This window comes from Macaca fascicularis, chromosome 3, assembly GCF_037993035.2.
Source record: "Macaca fascicularis isolate 582-1 chromosome 3, T2T-MFA8v1.1".
In the NCBI taxonomy this organism is placed as follows: Eukaryota; Metazoa; Chordata; class Mammalia; order Primates; family Cercopithecidae; genus Macaca; species Macaca fascicularis.
The window spans coordinates 176385703-176403560 of record NC_088377.1 but is presented as its reverse complement, the minus strand read 5'-3'; the positions used below and the strand labels follow the sequence as shown (position 1 = coordinate 176403560).

At 41.5% G+C, this 17858-nt stretch overlaps 1 long non-coding RNA gene across 1 annotated transcript; it reads right to left on the bottom strand.

Annotated features, from left to right (window-relative positions):
* Nucleotides 1-10431: 10431 nt before the first annotated feature.
* LOC135969924 (uncharacterized) lies at nt 10432-16704 on the bottom strand. Its single transcript, XR_010585281.2, has 3 exons — nt 16606-16704; nt 14770-14953; nt 10432-14245 (listed from the first exon to the last, which is right to left on the bottom strand). It is a non-coding gene; the product is annotated as an uncharacterized lncRNA (long non-coding RNA).
* Nucleotides 16705-17858: the final 1154 nt, after the last annotated feature.

The window sequence follows — 17858 nt, the reverse complement described above, 5'->3', positions numbered from 1 at the left end:
ACCGTAGCCTACACTTGTGACAATCACCGAGTTTCAGCCAATTAAATGTAGCCAACTGTCCGAACTGTGTTCAGATAAGGCAAACGCCGAGCTGTAACCAAGCAGGTTGTTTCTGTACCTCACTTTCCTTTTTCTGTCCGTAAATCTTCTACCACGTGGCTGTGTTGGAGTCTCCGAGCATACTCTGGTTCAGGGGGCTGACCGATTCGTGAATCGTTCATTGTTCAATTAAACTCTTTTAAATTTAATTCAGCTGAAGTTTGTCTTTGATCAGATCAAAGACTTAACCCAGGAAGCAGGTTGGTCAAGGCTAAAATAGGCTCAACGTCATTCTCTACATTGAATATTATAGCAGAAAGGAACTCACCGCCATTCTCTTTTTGGATTTTACTTTTCTCCATGCTGAATACAAAGAAAATCAGTTGGCAGTTAATAGGACATCCATAAAGTAACTAATGTTAGCAAAGAAAAATCGCCAAAAATAGGAAGTTCGTAACACAGACTTGGATTATTTACTTCCTCAGGATCACTCATAAATCTCAAATATGTCTGACTAAAATCTACTCATTAGCAAAGTTAAAGAAAACTTAATGGGAGACCCCTCATTTGTGCTGAGCTTCGTCTGCACTAGATCCCAACAGACCAACCCAAAATAGAGTCATTCATACTAATGTTCCTCATCACTAAACTGAAAACCAAGCTTTTCACTTGTACAATCTGACCTGAGAAGTCAGGAGAGAGATGATAGCCAAACCCCCAGACAGGCCAGTTTTCCCCAAAAAACCATGAGATTCACAGCAACTGGCCAACCTGAGCTGGCATGAGAAGGAAGTCCCCTCTGCTGTAACCCGTACTAGGAAAGTAACCTGATGTTAACCAATGTGCTTTTTGCCCCATGCTGTTTCCTTGTTCCTCGTGTTCAACCTACTTTATAAAAATGGACTTTGCTTGTTCTTCCTGCTCAAGCTACTTTATAAAAATGGACTTTCCTTGTTTCTCCTGCTCAAGCTGCTTTATAAAAATGGAGTGTTCCCGTCATGCCTGGCAGAGCTCCTGTCTATTTTGTAGACTAGATGATGCTCAGTTTATGAACTAACAAAAGCTGGTTTGATGGTTTGATCTTTAAAACTCCATTTGTTAAAATTTTGTTCTTTGACAGGAATAAGAAGCAAAGATGGGTGTGGGCATGTGACTGGAGGGTCCTGAAGGGCAGAAGATGAGTTGCATGTGCCATGATCGCCTGTTTGCCCTACAAAGCACATGCCTCTCACTAACATCAGTAGAATCTGAATCCATGAAACAGATATTTGTCAATTACTATTGTTATTAGTTTTCTTTTTTATTGGATAGTTCAGAGTCCACACCCTCTTCAGGTTTCTAGAAGCGTTCTTTTCCTATAAATCTCGATGAGAGGCAAAGCTTGCTTCCCGTTGTACAAGTAGAAGGCTTATTTCCCGGTATCCCTTGCAGTTGGGGTTCAGAATATAACTGAACTCTTCCCGGCAGATGCACCCTTCTAGTGGTGCAAAGAAGCTGTGAGGAGGAGGAACATTTCTGGAAGTTGGCGGCGGTACTGCCAACAATGTGGCCTTTCTAGTGACAACAGTGGCTGAGGAGCACCAGATGTGGAGTGACTAGTGACTTCAGGGGCAAGTTGTGACGTCCAGCATTATCCTCACTAGATGGGCTCTGGAGCAAGATTTTGGCTGTGGTCCTGGCTGCTGCCAGGCCTCATTTGTCCCTGTTCGGTTTCTAAGCCTGGTTTTGAAGTCTGTGAAATACACAATACCCTTTTATGAAATGCTTTTTTCTGCTGAAATCGACCACATCTGTTTGAGTTGTTTGCAATTATAAAGCCCTGACTAATACAACTGGTGATACAAATTTTTTTTTTATTATGATGGCTGGGACTGCCAGCTGTCTGCCATTGTTCTCCTTTTTGTCCTTTGGTAACAGAATTCTGGATTTCAGCTGTATCCCTGGCAGCATCCATGTCCTGATCTTAATATATAAAGATATATATTACATATAATATATAAAGATATATAATATAATATCTAAAAGATATACATAATATTAAGTTATATACATCTAATATATAAACATCAATTAAGATTAATGTATATGCTAATATATATTTATATATTCATATATAAGAATATATATGAATATATTTATATATGCTAATTGTGTTACCTGAGTCTTTTCTGAGTCAGTTTCAACTGATTTTTCTCCTCCTTATGTGTTGTATTTCCCAGCTTTTTTTGTATGCCTGGTAATTTTTGGTGGGATGTTAGCCATTGTGGATTTTATCTTATTAGGTGCTGAATAATGGTGTATTCCTATAAGTATTCTTGGGTTTTGTTATGAGATTCAGTTAAGTTACTTGGTGTATTAGTCTTTTAATGCTGCTGTAACAAATTACCCAACTTTAGTAGCTTGAAACAATAGAAATTTATTTTTTTGCAGTACAGGAGACCAGAAGTCTGAAAGCAAAGTACCATTAGGGCACCCCATAGAGGTTTTAGAAGAGAATTCATTCCTGACCTCTTCTAGCTTCTAATAGTGCCTTGGCCACGTCACTCCAATGTGCCTCTGTCTTTGTAGCACCTTCTCCTCTGTGTGTGTCTAATCTCCTCCTGCTTCCCTCTTATAAAGACACTTATGATGGCATCAAGGGCCCAGCCAGATAATCCAGGATGTTATTCTCATCTCAAGATCCTTAAGGTAATCACATCAGTAAAGACCCTTTTTTCAAACAAAGTGACATTTATAGATTCCAGGGATTAAAATCCAGTGTCTTTGGGCCACCATTCAGCCCATTGCATTTGGAAATAAGTTGATCCTTTCAGGTCTTGTTTTCAGCTTTGTTAGGTGGGACCAGAGCACTGAAGAGTGACATTTGTCAAGCACCAACTGTTAGAATTGGGGGTACCACAGAATCTAAGGGTGATATTAATGCCATACATGCTCAGGAAATTGAGGAATAGCAAATCCTGTCCTAAATCACCCACTTTTGAAAAGCCCTTTGACAGGGAGATGCATACAAATTATAAAACAGAAAAAGTGATAGTTTGTTTTCAGCAGGGTTTGGATCCCACATGGAATGTAGAATCCGGGGAGGCAGGTTGAACCCATGGACATCTCCTTTTGTTCCATGGATGACAGGCCTGAGGAGAGGTATCACTGTCAATTTCTGCACTAAGATCCAAAAATATTGAATTAAGGAAAGACTTACTTTGAGGCCTTGAATAGAGCTAGTCTGGGCTGTCCACATAGGTACTCAGGCCAGGGCTGTGGCCCTGGAGAACGGTGTTTGAGGAGTGAAAGAGATTACAGGTCTTTCTGGCTGTCACGAGCAATCCCTAGGCCACCTCATGTCATCATTCTCAGAAATTAAGTAGAAAAGGGAGGCCACAGGAAGAGGGGGTTGACTGCACCCACATCTTGGCTCCTAGACATAGGGAGTTAACTGAAGCTTTGCAGGAGGAAGAGAAGGTTGCAGAAGCCAGCCCCCTGGATAGGCACAGGACCTTGATCTCAGTACACTGATATCCCCCTGGGTGTGAATAGCTGATACACGTTCTTAAGGCCATCCAACCTCAGAATGGGAGGGAGAAGGCAGTAGAAAGGAGGAAGGAGCATGGAGATCCCCCTGAAGGAGTGCTGGCCGAAGCATCCTGAATTGTTCTAAATTCACTTTCCTAATCTTTCTCTGTACCCATTTCACAGGCAACAAAACTGGGGCTTAAAGAAGCTAAGGACTTTGGGAGGCAGTGTGGTATAAAAGAATCATAGACCTTGGAGTCAAACAAATCAAGAGTACTTTAGCCAGCTACTGACTATACGATTTAGCTGAACTATTTTCATGTGCTATTGTAAAAATAAAGTGAAATCATATTGCATATGCAATACTGCCATCAAGTCTGGCATACAGTAGGTGTGCTGTAATCTTAGTTATTTTTCCTTTCTTTGGCCAAGGGCACAGAGTCAGTCCACAGCTGGAGGAGCTGAGGTTCAGACTCATATCTTCCTGAGCTGCAACCCCAGGCGCTCTCCCCTCAGTGACGCCTTTCTCTCAGCTTCCCCTGAATATTAAACCCAGGTTCCCTTCTCAAAGGCCTTTCCCAGCTAAGCTGGTTAATCTTCATATCCAAGAAACAAGAAGATGGTTGCTAAACAACCCCTTTTTAGGACTAGAGTGCCTTCCCTTCCCTAAAGCGTATTCACTCTCACCTCCGGAGAAATATAAACACGCCTTGGTGAGGGGCTGGAACTTGAAGCTGGCCAGGCTTGCCCTTTCCCAGTGATTCTTCAGGCTCACAAGGGAAACCCTTGCAGGGAATCCCTCTGGGCAGCAAAGTCCATCCCTTTTATGGACAGATTCTCCTGCTGCCGCATAGCAAACCCTGAGCAAATTTTTGGCATGCAAGAGGCCCCACATCTTTTTGTCTAAAAGGCAAATGTGCTTCTCTGAATTCATAACAGCAGCTCAGTTTTAAAAGATTTTGCAGATCCCAGTGAACACCTCCTCTGTCCAGGCTTTTCTCAGACTCAATAAACAGTAGGATTCTAAAGCCAAGAGGATCCCCCTACTTCCAATATGATTTTGTCCAACTGGCTACCTCTAAACTAGGATTTCTCAACCTCAGCACTACGAACATTTGGAACAGGTGCATTCTTTGCATTGTGGAACATTCAGTAGCATCCCTGGCTTCCACTCATTATGTGCTAGTAGCACCATCCTACCCGCCCCCAAAACTGTGACAGTCAGAAATATTTCCAGACACGCCACATGTTCTCTAAGAGACAAAGTCACCCCCACTTGAGAACACTGCTTTAAACAGACCTGGAATGAGGTTTAAAACTGGTTTTGAGCTTGCAGTTTTCTGCAAAAAAAAGAAAAACTTGCCTTTTCTACTGTACTTGACAGCTTGAGTCATTAGTGAATCAAATGGGAATATTAGGGGTATCCATGGCTGGATTTAAGGGTGCCAAGAGTAGCGGTATATAGCACGATATTGAGCACTACCTTATTTCTAACTCAATTAATGTCAGGACAAGAGGACCAGTATAGGGCTCTGAGCCATGCTAACCCTAAACTACTCAGAAGATAGATAGAATTTTCCTAAGGGATTAAAAATCCTAGGCCAAGATGGAGAAACTGCAGAGAAACTTCAGAGTACCTTAAATGCACTTTACATATGTGATCTCATTTAATCTGTGATATGACTCTAGGAGGTAAAGCAGTCATATATTTTTACACAAGAACTGAAACTCAGAAAGGTTGAGTAATTTATCCAAGGTCAGTCAGCTGATAACTGATAGAGATGAGCTTCATACTCAGGCTTAGCTGTGGGGGTGATAGCTGATATTAGAAACCAATCCGTGTTAGTGCTTCCTTTGACTGGTTAGAATCCTGATGCCTCTGGAATCACTACAACCCCAGGCAGCTCGTAGGTCTCATCCTGATAGCTCTCATTCCAAAGGAGCTGGGCTCTCTGACAACGGTATCTGGAAATTCAGTCTCAGAAGTTAACTGTGAGTCCCGTTTTCCTAAATTCAAAGAAAAGAAAATGCCTTTCCACTATGTATCTAATAGAAAAGTCCTCCCAGCAGGGACTGTGGGTAAATGGAAGTAAAAGGATAGAGAGCGGAAAGGAAAGGTGGAGGGGGTGGAATAAGACGTTGCAAAGGAATGAGAAATAAAACTGCAAAGGCTGAGCACGGTGGTTCACACCTATAATCCCAGCACTTTGGGAGGCTGAGGTGGGCAGACCATGAGGTCAGGAGTTCAAGACCAGCCTGACCAATGTGGTGAAACCCCGTCTCTACTAAAAATATAAAAATTAGCCAGGCATGGTGGCATGCTCCTGTAATCTTAACTACTTGGGGAGGCTGAGGCAGGAGAATCCCTTGAACCTGAGAGGCGGAGTTTGCAGTGAGCTGAGATGGTGCCATTACACTCCAGTCTGGGCGACAGAGCAAGACACCGTCTCAGAAACAAACAAACAAATGAAATAATAAAATAAATGAATAAATAAATAAATAAATAAAACCAAACTACTGTAGAATGCACAGCACAAAGTTGGAAAGACAAGAACACTAAAATCAAAAGATTAGAAGAAGAAGAAAAGAGAAAAGAGAATGGTGAAAAGGTAAGAGAGGAAAAAAGAGGCAAACAGAAGAGAAATTTGGCTGGAGGAAAGGAACAATAGAAGAGAGGGAATCTGCTCCAAAGTCATCTTTGTGGCTATTGACTCCTGGTGAGCTTTTAATTTGAACACCACTTGTGAATAACCGGCAAGGTGTCTGTGCACAAATCATCCAGTAAAAACTTTCATGTATTAGGATCCAGCCTTTCTAGGCTATTCACTTAACTAGAATTTTTTAGCTGTGCTCTAGCTTTACGAAAGAGAAAAACTATCAGACTAAAAAGCTACAGTCAGGGAATGAAAAGAAAAACCCCACCATATATCTTCAGGGTAGAGTCACACATGCTTAGGGCCAAAGAGAAACCCCATCACAAAGTATTGAGACTGTGTTCCATAAATTACACAGCACAAGCTATCCCACTACTATCAAGTCTTACCTATGTGATGAAAAATATTCTTCAAGGACTGACTCCAAATCTGATAGGATATCGTGGTTACCATATGCTCATCATTTACCAGTATTCCTAGAGCAATAACATTGCAAGGAATACCATTGTGTCCATTGATGGGGATGGAGACACTACGGACAAGAAGGGTGGAATAACTGGCCTGAGGTCACACCGCTAGTCACTGGGATTGGCTATAGACCCCCTCGGTCTTTCCCCTAGGCCACACCCACCCTTCACCCCTCCACCCCTCTACCCCTCCTACACACACACAGCTATGGGGTTGTATTCAGTGCTCAGTTTTTGCTGCAGTAGAACAGTAAACCCAGGAATTCTAAGTTTTTTAATCCACAAAGGCTGAAACAAAATCATGCCTTGTGCTCAATTCATAGAATTGCCGAATTCCGAGTCTGGCGGGACTCCAGGGCCATGTAGTACCCCCATCCTTTTTTTCTTTTTTTTTTCCTTTTTTTTTTTTTTTTTGCAGATGACCTAAACCAGGCTCAGTGAGTTGAAAGGCCCCAAGTCACTGCAGTTTATCAGAAAATTAAATTAACTGAAAATTGCCATTCTTGAAAATATCCTATTCCCAAGCATTTTCTTGTACCCATAAGGGGAACATTTTTCTCTTCCAGAGGGCTGCTCCACTGCTCTTGCCCCAACTGTCAGGGAAACAGGGAGGCCACAGAGCCTCCTGTGCCAGTGGCCTATGGCGAATATCAGGAACAGCCCCAGGCAGTCGGGCTACAGGTAGGGAGGAGATCCAGAGGGTCTATTAGGCAGACCACAGCTTTGCTAAGAAGTTACGTGGCAAACACCAAATCACCAGTTCTCAACTCTTTGTTTGATGCTATTACTTTTATAATCTATGGTTCCCTTAAATCTAGTGTAATATGACAAGCTTATAATTCAAAACACATTTGTACAAAATGTAAAATACACACTGTACAAGCCCGTGAATATAAGACGCAATGTTCCCTTCAGGCCTCCTACTGAAAGCAGACAACATTTCTTCAAATCATCTGACATTTCTTGTCTGCTAGCTTGAAGACCCTTAATTCCCCACTCTGTTGTTTTCCTATTGACCAACTGCTACATTTCATGTGGGTCCTCTTGCTCGTGTGTGAGTATATGTTAAGCATTTGTTTTCCTTTAGGACAGACATTCCCTGCTGTGTTTTTCCTGGATTTGGACTATTTTTACTATTTACTTTATGTTGCCATGGAGATGGGGAGATCACAGATGTTAAGCGTTGGAATCTGGGGCCACAGGAGACATTTATCATTGTACTTTGTATGAAGTGGGCTCTTGTTCCCCATTTCTGCAGAGCCTCGTGTTTATTTTACAAAGAAGTTACTAATGAGGACTCAGGCCTAATGAATAATGGGAAACTCTGCTTCACCTCCATGGCACATGCTTGCTGCAACAGCGATCTTATTAGAAAGGAAGGTAGAGCTCCTGAACACACAGAGATTAGCAGCTGTCAGTTTTTTCCTGTGTAGGAAATAGAAGGATGCATCAGAACAAGGGGCCCATTCATCATTCTTTCCCAGCTCCTTGAAGAAGAGAAACTTTCCCAAATTATTTCAACTATGCTCTGCAAGGAAAGGAAAAAAAAAAAAAAAGGGAGAAGGGCTAACCAGAGGGCCACCGTCGTCATTAACAAACGTTTGCTGATTACTGGTGAGCAAAGGGTGAGTCTGACTACAGCAAAATACAGCGGGTGAAGTTTACAAAGGCCACATGCTAAAAAATACTAAACACATGTGCTGAAAGCATACACACTAACCAAAGTGAGGGTTAAGAAACCCAACTTTTATTCTTTTGAAGGATCTGTGTAGCTCAAAGTCCAGCTGAATTGAAACAGAGATAAAAACAAGAAAACAAAAACTCACTGCAGGCATCTTTGGTGATTGATTTGAACATTTTGGGATTTGAACATTTTGGCTTTTGAACAAATAACTCAAAATTCATTCTCTTAAGACCCAACCAAGGTAACTTTCGGCTTCTATCACCTTGCCCAAACCAGACTGGAGTCCTTAAAAGGTCTTTTTTGCACACACACAAGGCCGTTGACATCCAAGCAAAACAAAATGGACAAACACATATTGGACAATGGCTATTGATGGGCCCAGCTACACTCTTCCTGTGCTTGGAGAAATCTCTCCTATCCCCCTCGCAAACTTCCGGGTTCCTTCTCTAGACCCTGTTCTCTTTCTAGGAGACTATGATGACTGCCCCATTTCCCTGGACTCTAGCCCTTTGCCTGAATGGTACTTTATTTCGATTGGCTGTTTGGCTCCTCCTAGGCTTCACCCTGGGTGCTCTGCCACTTTTTACACGTCTACACCAAGTTCCCCTAGCAAGCCTCATAACCCTGTTCTGCTCCCAACTCTTGTTTTAGGGACCCCAGCCCTCTATTTGCCCTGTAAAGTTATTTGGACATTTTTTTTAATCCCTTTTTGTCTCTCCTCTTTCTATTTTCTTTCATCCTTATTTACTCTTTACTTCTCCCTTCTTGTGTGAAGCTTAAATTTTCTCTTTAAACAATCATTTTTCCTTTCCCAGTGACCTTTGTAATTTGATCTGAAAATTAATATTTCTGTAGCTAAAATGTTTTAAGAGGCAATAGCGGTAAAAAGAACATTGGACTAGCTTCAGACCTTAGTTCTAACATTTGTGAGCTGTAGGATATTGGGGAAAATAATGTCCCTATACCTCAGTTTCTTCATTTGCAAAATGGAGATAATAATCTATAGTGTACACAGTGGTTGTGATGCTAGCATGGGTGAGAACCACTGATAGGTTCCCAGTAAAAGGTAATTCTTTCATTCAACTTGACTCAAAGATTTCTTTGGCAAGTGTTATTCATCTAGGTATGACATCTAAGCAATAGTGACAATATTTTGGGGAAATAAAAACTCCAGAAACAGTTGTCAAGAACTACTAAGGGTCTCAGATTTTACCCTTCTTGAAAACTAGCAACTGGTATAAGACATGAGACTCCTGGGTCAGAGACAAAGAGTTTTATTATTCACAACAACAGCAGTAGCCAACGTCTTCTAATTGCAACAGAAATTTGAACAGTAATTTACTCCAATTTTAAAACAGCTAAGGCCAGGATGTATGCATTTTTAATGCATAACAAGCCTTTTGTAAATCATCTATATTTTACTACTTGTGTCTGCTCCCATCTCAGATATGTCATATGAATCTTTTTCCCATTAAATAAACACATGTATACAAATAAATATAAGCATATAATTTATAGCAGTAGAGTTTAGTGATTAAAAACTCAGGTTCAGGAGTCAACCTGCCTCGGCTCAAATCCCAGCTTAACCACCACAGAGTGACCTTGGGCAAGCTATTTAACTTCTCTGTGCCTTTTTCTCATGTCTGTAAAATGGAGATAATAACAGTGTCTACTTCATAAGATTGATGAGTAGATAGAATGTTACAATCCATGTAAAGTGCTTATGACATCAAGCTTAAAATAAATGGTAACTATTATTAATAGTGTACATTCACAAAATCCTTTGGATTTCATCTTCTTTCCCAAAAGAAGGATTAAAAAAAAAGTTTCCAATCTAGAACTTAGGGTTTCAGAATAAATCCACAGGCACTTATAACAAAAAAATCCTCTCCCATTTTTCTTCTCTTACCATGAACCAACTTTAGATTGATTCTGTGTTTAAAAACAAAAGGGAGAAAGAAAAATAGGTACCACATGAAAATTCTACCTTCTGGAAGCATTCACATAGTTAGTATTGTTTTTTTTTTCATGACAAGGAGAATGTTCTTTTATCTAGAAACAATCTATATTGTTATCATTTTCTCTTTATTTTAGCTGTAGTCCAAGCATGTTATTTACTAAGAAGATAAAAATCCAAAATATATGTCTTCATATTTATGTTTTCTTAGTCATTTGTTTTTTAATTCTTGAAATCTCCAAAGGCGATTGGCACACACAAAAAAATCCTGGGGCTTAAGGAAAATGTTCACCAATCCATTAAACACATACGAACCCTGGTTATAATGACTGTGCCTTCTTTCAGGTGGAGCTGGCAGGACCTTTCCCATCATGGAGTCAGACTCCTCACTTTGACTTTATGAACCTGGAGCTTGAGCCCAGGGAGGCAGGCAAATGCTCCAGTCTGAGCAGCCGAGTGCAGCTGGATTCCAGTGCTTTCTCTGCATCACACCATTCCTTCTGCCTGGCCACCTTCTATCCCTTATTTTCCTTCATTCTTGGGATCAAAGCAGGTACGTTTAGTTGGTATTGCATGAAATGAGATGTACTGAATGAAACTGAAATGTGTTTCGATTTCATTCCTGGTGCTTTCCTGACCATTGTAAGCAAGGTAACCAAGGTCACTCTGCTTTTCCAATTGGGCTCTTTCAGCTTATTAAAACCACAGTGGTCCTTTGAGTGGTGACACCATTACGTATGGCACTGTTATGGCAGATACATGACATTATGCATTTGTCAAAACACATAGACCTATACAACACAGAATGAACCCTAGCCTAAACCATGGACTTTAGTTCATAATATAGCAGGATCGGTTTTGATTCATCAGTTTTAACGAGTGTACCACACTAATGTCAGATGTTAACACTAGGAGAAACTGTGTATGTTGAGGTAGGGGAGAGAGACTATGCAACTCTCTGTACTTTCTGCTCAATTTTTCTGTAAAAATATACTGTCTTAAAAATTAAATATATTATAGACAGACAGATAGATAGATGGACACATAGATTAGATAGATAGATAGATAGATACAGTCTAAGATAAGTATATATATAAAGCTTCAGTGGTCCAACCTTGTTATATTTGAGAGATAGTATGGTAATGGAGTTTGTTTACCAACAACAATAACCACAAAAAAACAAAGACCAGTGATTTCTTATCTCATTTGGCATTGGTCTTTGGTGTGAAAAAGGTAAATTCTAGAACTAACTAGTCACATCATCCATATCACACATCAAAGTCTACAATGTAAATACTACTCCTTAATAAAACTAACAATTTGCAAGTCATGGTGCAAAGTAGTTTTGAAAGATGCTATCATATTTTTAATAACTAGCTCACGTCCACTCTACCTACCATGAATATTTGAACTCACTTCATGGTGTTGACGTGAACCCTTCCGGGTGAATTTTTTCCCTGCCATTATTTTCACACTGTCCATATTGCTAGCTTATATTTTTGCCAATTTATTTGAAGGTGTGTTAAAAACTGATTTAAACATCTAAAAATTTCTTCTTCTGTCGTGTACATGTCAAGAGTTTAGAAAATAACAAATCTTTCTCATATTTGCCTGCATAAACCTACAATACAAAAGCAAGCAACACAGAGTCTGGTCCACCGGAGTTATCAAAATTTCACAAAATTTCAGCCTTTTAATTGATTCATTGAACACACTGGGTGATAATTCTTGCATCTGAGCTAGTATCTTATGAGACATGAGAGTGGTTGAATTTTTATAGTAGCCAGTTGCATTGTTTAAACAGATTGTTTAACAAAACTACCCCTGACGGTACATTCCATTTTCTCTCAGAGTACATCTACTTAGAGTCATGCTGGATGTGACTTTTTATTGTAAGATTTAATTTTAGTTCCTATTCAGTTTTCTAGGTACAGTAAGCTCAAGACACACTGTAAGATACCAATAACCTTATTTTTATTCTCACTATATTCTGTTTCAAAATACCATTGTAACTTGGCAGGCATCATAGAACTATTTTGCAAATTTTTACTGCCTGAAGTACATCCAGTAACTTTTAGCTCCATAAAAGGTGAACCCCAATGACAAATAATTATTAATGTTCTCCTTGTCTCTGCATGACTTTAGAGAAAACTTTCCACACATGGCCTTCATTGACTGGCCTTCGACCTGGTCAGACTTGTCATTTTTATCTTGATACATTTCTTATTGTAAGTATAATTATCCCATTCCCACTTGTGGGGCAGAGGAAAATAAATATAAGCATAAACTCTGTCTTATACACACACATATATGTGTGTGTGTGTGTGTGTGTATATATATATACACACACATATAAAATTTGTAAACTTGAAGGCAAGAAAACTTAATTCATTAAAACTACTACAGTATGATACTGCCATAAGAAAATGCATAACATGTCCACTTGTACTGGATCACTGATTTTCACCCTAGAAGATAGCACAGTGCTGACCATATATACCCAAGCCTTACCTAGCTATTTAATGGAGCATGGTCTTTCCCATGTTAACAGAGGGTGTATACTTGCAATAGTTTACTTTTGGGTACATGCACAGGCCCAAATTCAGGAACAGATTATGGCAGACCTACATGATCTGTTCAAAGACACGTGTATAAGACATTCAAATATATACACAAGAGTGAAAATATATTTCAAGAGAGAAATGCTGTTTCCGGGTTTGAACTTAACCAAGCTCACCCACTAGTAGAAGTCACTGTAGTGGTGGTCTCTAGTATGTTAAAATCTGCTGCATGTCAAATTTGAGTGTGTGTTTATTATAATTTATTTTTCTAAAGAGTTGAAGTATATATATCTTACAATGAAGCTAGAGTTTTATATTTGTGGAATCTTTGCAACAAGGCATAGCCTTCCTCCATGGGTAACATATAGCAACTCATTGAAGGAAAGAAGCTGAGCCAACTAATAAGGAAAATGCAGCTGCTCCCCTACTAGGCAAAGGAGAAAGTACAGCTGGTATTGAAGTAGGAGACTGGCAGGACTTGTTTTCCAGACCAGATAGGAAACTGCCCAGAACCAGCAAGTGACACCTCTTTCAACCCTTTGGTGCCCAGAACCAGCAAGTGGCACCAAGAAAGCAACCTCTACTTGCCCTAGCTGCCCATCAGCATAAGACACTCCCACCAGTGCCATGACAGTTTACAAATGTCATGGCAACACCCGGAAGCTGTCATCCCTTTCCATGGTCAAATCTAGAAGTTACCACCCATTTTCTAGAGATTTCTGAATGACCCACCCCTTAATTTGCATTTAATTAAAAACGAGTATAAATACTGCTTACCAACAGCCCATATGCTGCTCCTCTGAGCAAACTGCCTGTGGCTAACTCTATTGGGCAAGGAGCAGTCAGTGAGCAGTGACACTGCTGCTTCAATAAACTTGCTTCCTTCCACTGCCAGCTCGCTCTTGAATTTTTTCCTGAGCAAAGCCAAGAACCTGCCTTGCATCAGTACCGGTATGCAGAGAGGCAGACAGGAGTGGCCTGAGAGGGGAGCAAGGTGGGCAGAGTTAAGTCTTCTCGATGGAGAAGTGGACAAACTTGAAGAGGAGGGACCTGAAAGGACCGGGAAGAACCTGCCAGAGGAAGGACAAGTCCGCTGGGAGATGAAGGAGCGTGGGATGTATCTACAATATGGGTCTGCATGTTCTTGGGGTGCCATGCAGTTGGGCTGGAACTTCTTCCTCTCCTCTAAACCAACTGTATTAGGCCATTCTCACACTGCTATAAAGAAATACAAAATTTTGATAATTTAGAAAGAAAAAAAGTTTAATTGGCTCACGGTTCTGCAGGCTGTGCAAGAAGCATGACGCTTGGAGGCCTCGGGAAACTTTCAATCATGGCGGAAGATGAAGGGGAAGCGGGCACATCGTCCATGCCTGGAGCAGGAGGAAGAGAGAAAGGTGGGAGGTGGGAGGTGCTACACACTTTTAAACAACCAGATCTAGCAGTAACTCACTCTCAGGAGAATAGCACCAAAGGGGAAATCCATCCCCCTGATCCCGTCACCTGCCACCTGGTCCCACCTCCAACACTGGGGATTACAAGTTGACATGAGATTTGGGCTGTGACACGGACCCAAACCATATCACCAACCCTCCCCAGTTCAAGACATTTTTTCTCTCTGCTGTTTGGAGTCGTCTGAAATCTCACCACTTCTATTCATGAGTTTGGGCGTGCATTTTCTAAGCTACTGTGCTGTGGACCATCATTCCATAGGAAAAAATCTATTTCCCACCTGGAATTACTATTAAGCTGAACTAAAATCAATGAGTTTCTTTACTGAAGGATATCAAGCCTTTATTATACTAATTTGAGGGTTGGGGATTTCCTAGGGGGGATTTATTATGTCATGTTTTCCATACTCATTCAATTTTTTAAAAAGTTTCTCTTTGTAGCATACCTGTGAATTTCTCCTGAAACTCATATCCCACAAAACACGGTCTGAGAAATCCTGCTTGGCGTAAGGCGCTGCATGTCCCGGAGCCCCAGGCTTTCAGTCACCGAGGCAGCAAGTCATTCCCAACCTTCCCCATAGTCAGAGGGAACTGCATGTTTGGGGGCCATCCACGTTTCCAACTAGATCCCTTAAAAGGAAATTGTTTACTATGGTTATTTTACACAGCACCATCCAGGTGAGAAGGAATAGGGGCTAGCTCAGGTAAGTTTGGATTAAAGTGGAAATTAACATGAAGTGTAGGTTCTAGGCAGGCATTAAATAGAACTACCGAAGGGGTGTCCACAGGGTGTCTAGGAAATGAGGAATGAAAAGTGAGAAGGAGGGTAATGAACACCAATGTCACTTATTTCCTGATGCTGACTAGTTAGGAAGTAATTTGGTGAAATCACCAGACCTGCATCTGTCAATGTGAAAGGTGGATTTAAAGTTCCTTTTCTGTTTTTGCACCTTTACCCTTCTCCCAAGTTGTGTATATCTGAGTCCCTTATATATTATAGACTGTCGATAAATCCTTGAATGAAAGAGGAAAGGAGTGAATGAGAATTGTCCTAGTCCAAATTATAAAACGCATCAAGTTTATTTTCAGGCATGTTTTCCTCTTGGATTTTTAACGACTTTTTTCTCTTCTTTCCCTCTATTATGTAAACCCCACTCGAAGGCATGTCTGATTCCATCTCAGAGTGCTCTTTTATTCAGGGGTAGTTTGTTATTTCAATACACGTCAGATCTTAGCTAAAAGACCGGTTCTCTGACCCTATGGTGGGAAGAATCCCTTTGAGCATCAAAGTCTCCCCAGAATCCTGCAATTCTTCCACAAAAGAGAAAACTCACTCTTGAGTTCTGAGGATGAACAAAACTAAAATAATAAATTGATAACCCATCATCTTTAGTGTCTACTTTAATTCTAGAAGGCATTCCAGGGATTGTTCCAGGTGGGACATTTTCCCAGAGACACAATTCCAGTGTCTTGCGCAGGAATGTGGCTGCTTTGTGGGTGACTACAGTGCATGCAATGCGTGTATCCAATTGAAACCACAGGGAAGAATTCTGGTGGCCGGAATGTCATTACCCAGTAATCTGGGGCATTTGTCTTCCGGGTCCCATCTCTCCACCGGTCCATAATCAAAGCAGGGCATTATGGCTGTGCCAAGACAGATTCCAGACTAAATATTTTAAAAAGAAGATATTGTTGGCTGGACCTCCAAGTGAGATAGATGAGAGAGATGTCTGATGAAGCAAAAGGTCTGGAGGAAATGGTAAGAGATCTGTGCTTGTTGTTTGATTTTAGAGTACGCTGAAAAGGAATACTCTAGGCATTGTTTCAAGAATTAAAAAGGGAGAATGACAACTAAAGCAGAATCTTGCCTCAAGCCTGTCTTGGGAATTTCTGTTTTTCCTCTTTCCCACCTTCCCTTCCTCCCTCTCTCCTTTCCTTCTTTCCTTCTTTCCTTTATTTGGTACCTATACACCAGGAACTGCATTAAGGCTACAAAGATAAATGGGAGATGATTCGTGCTCTGAATATGTACAATGATCCCTTTCTCTTCCCTCCTCCACCAACCTTGCCTGACCCTTCATTGTCTCCATTTTACTTTTCTCTATTTTTTCTACATTTTACATAACAGCATGTGTTAGTTACAGTTTTCTAGAGAAACAGAACCAATAGGATATATATGGAGAGAGACAGACAGAGACAGAGAGAGAGAGAGAGAGACATACAGAGAGAGAGAGAGAGAGAGAGAGAGAGAGACTGAGGTTGATTTTAAGGAATTGGCTCACGTGATTATGAGGGCTGGCCAGGCTGAAGTCTGCGCAGCAGGCAGACAGGCTGGAGACCAGCGAAGAGCTGGGGTTGCTGCTGAAGTCCAAAGTTGGTCTGAAGGCAGAATGTATTCCTCTCTAGGGCACCTCTGGTTTTTTTCCTTCTTAAGGCCTTTGTGATGAGGCCTAACCACATCCTGGAGAATAACTACTTTACTCTTAGTCTAATGATCTAAATGTGAATCACCTAAAAAATACCTTCACAGTGACATCTAGACTGATGTTTATTCACATATCTGGGTGCCACGGCCTGCCCTAGTTGACACGTGAGACTCACATCACACAGTCCCTCCCACCACTGACACCAGCATCCTCCCTAGACTCTGTTTCTTCTTGGGATTCTTCTCTGTACCTTACCCCACCTGTCCTCCCATCAACTTCCCTCACTCTCACAGGAACCCTGAGGTAACAGTGACACCAGCTGACATTTACTGAGCCCCTCCTGGTTACCAGACACTGTGTCACATGCTTTGCATGGATTTCTTACTTAATTCTCACAACTCTTTGAAGTAAGCACTTTCGTTATCACCTTATCTCAGCCGGAGAGGTTTGAGACCTTGCTGGAGGGCCTAGCGCTGGTGTACAGTGGGGCAGGGATTCAGAAATCAGTCAGCCTGACACCAGCCTGGGGGGTTCACTGCTGGGCCACACTGGCACTCTTCACATGCAGGGCGGCCCCTGTGGGAAGCCTCCTCCCCTTCCCTCCCCATCCCCTTGAGACTGTGAAAATCATCAGGCACAAGACGGTACAACTGCTGGTTTGGTTGACCCCATGGGACAGCACAGGGAGCGCGACCTTGGGGGTGGCAGAGCAGGCGGGTGCCTCTATGGGATGCCCTGCATAGAGCACGTGCTCCCCTACAGAGCAGGGCAGGCAGGGAAGTGCAACCCAGTGTTGCCCTGGGGAAGGGCTTCCTGAACCCTGTGGCCAGGCCACAGCAAAATCCACTGCCATGGGGCACTCTACAGCCTTTTACAATCATTCTGGAGTAGAAAATCAATGACATGGGGAAATGTTCATGATATACTAAATTAAAAAGCCAGTTCTGCCTGTAATCCCAGCACTTTGGGAGGCTAAGGCGGGCAGATCACCTGAGGTCAGGAGTTTGAGACCAGCCTGGCCAACATGGTGAAACCCCGTCTCTATTAAAAACACAAAAATTAGCCGGGCATGGTGGTGGGTACCTATAATCTCAGCTACTCAGGAGGCT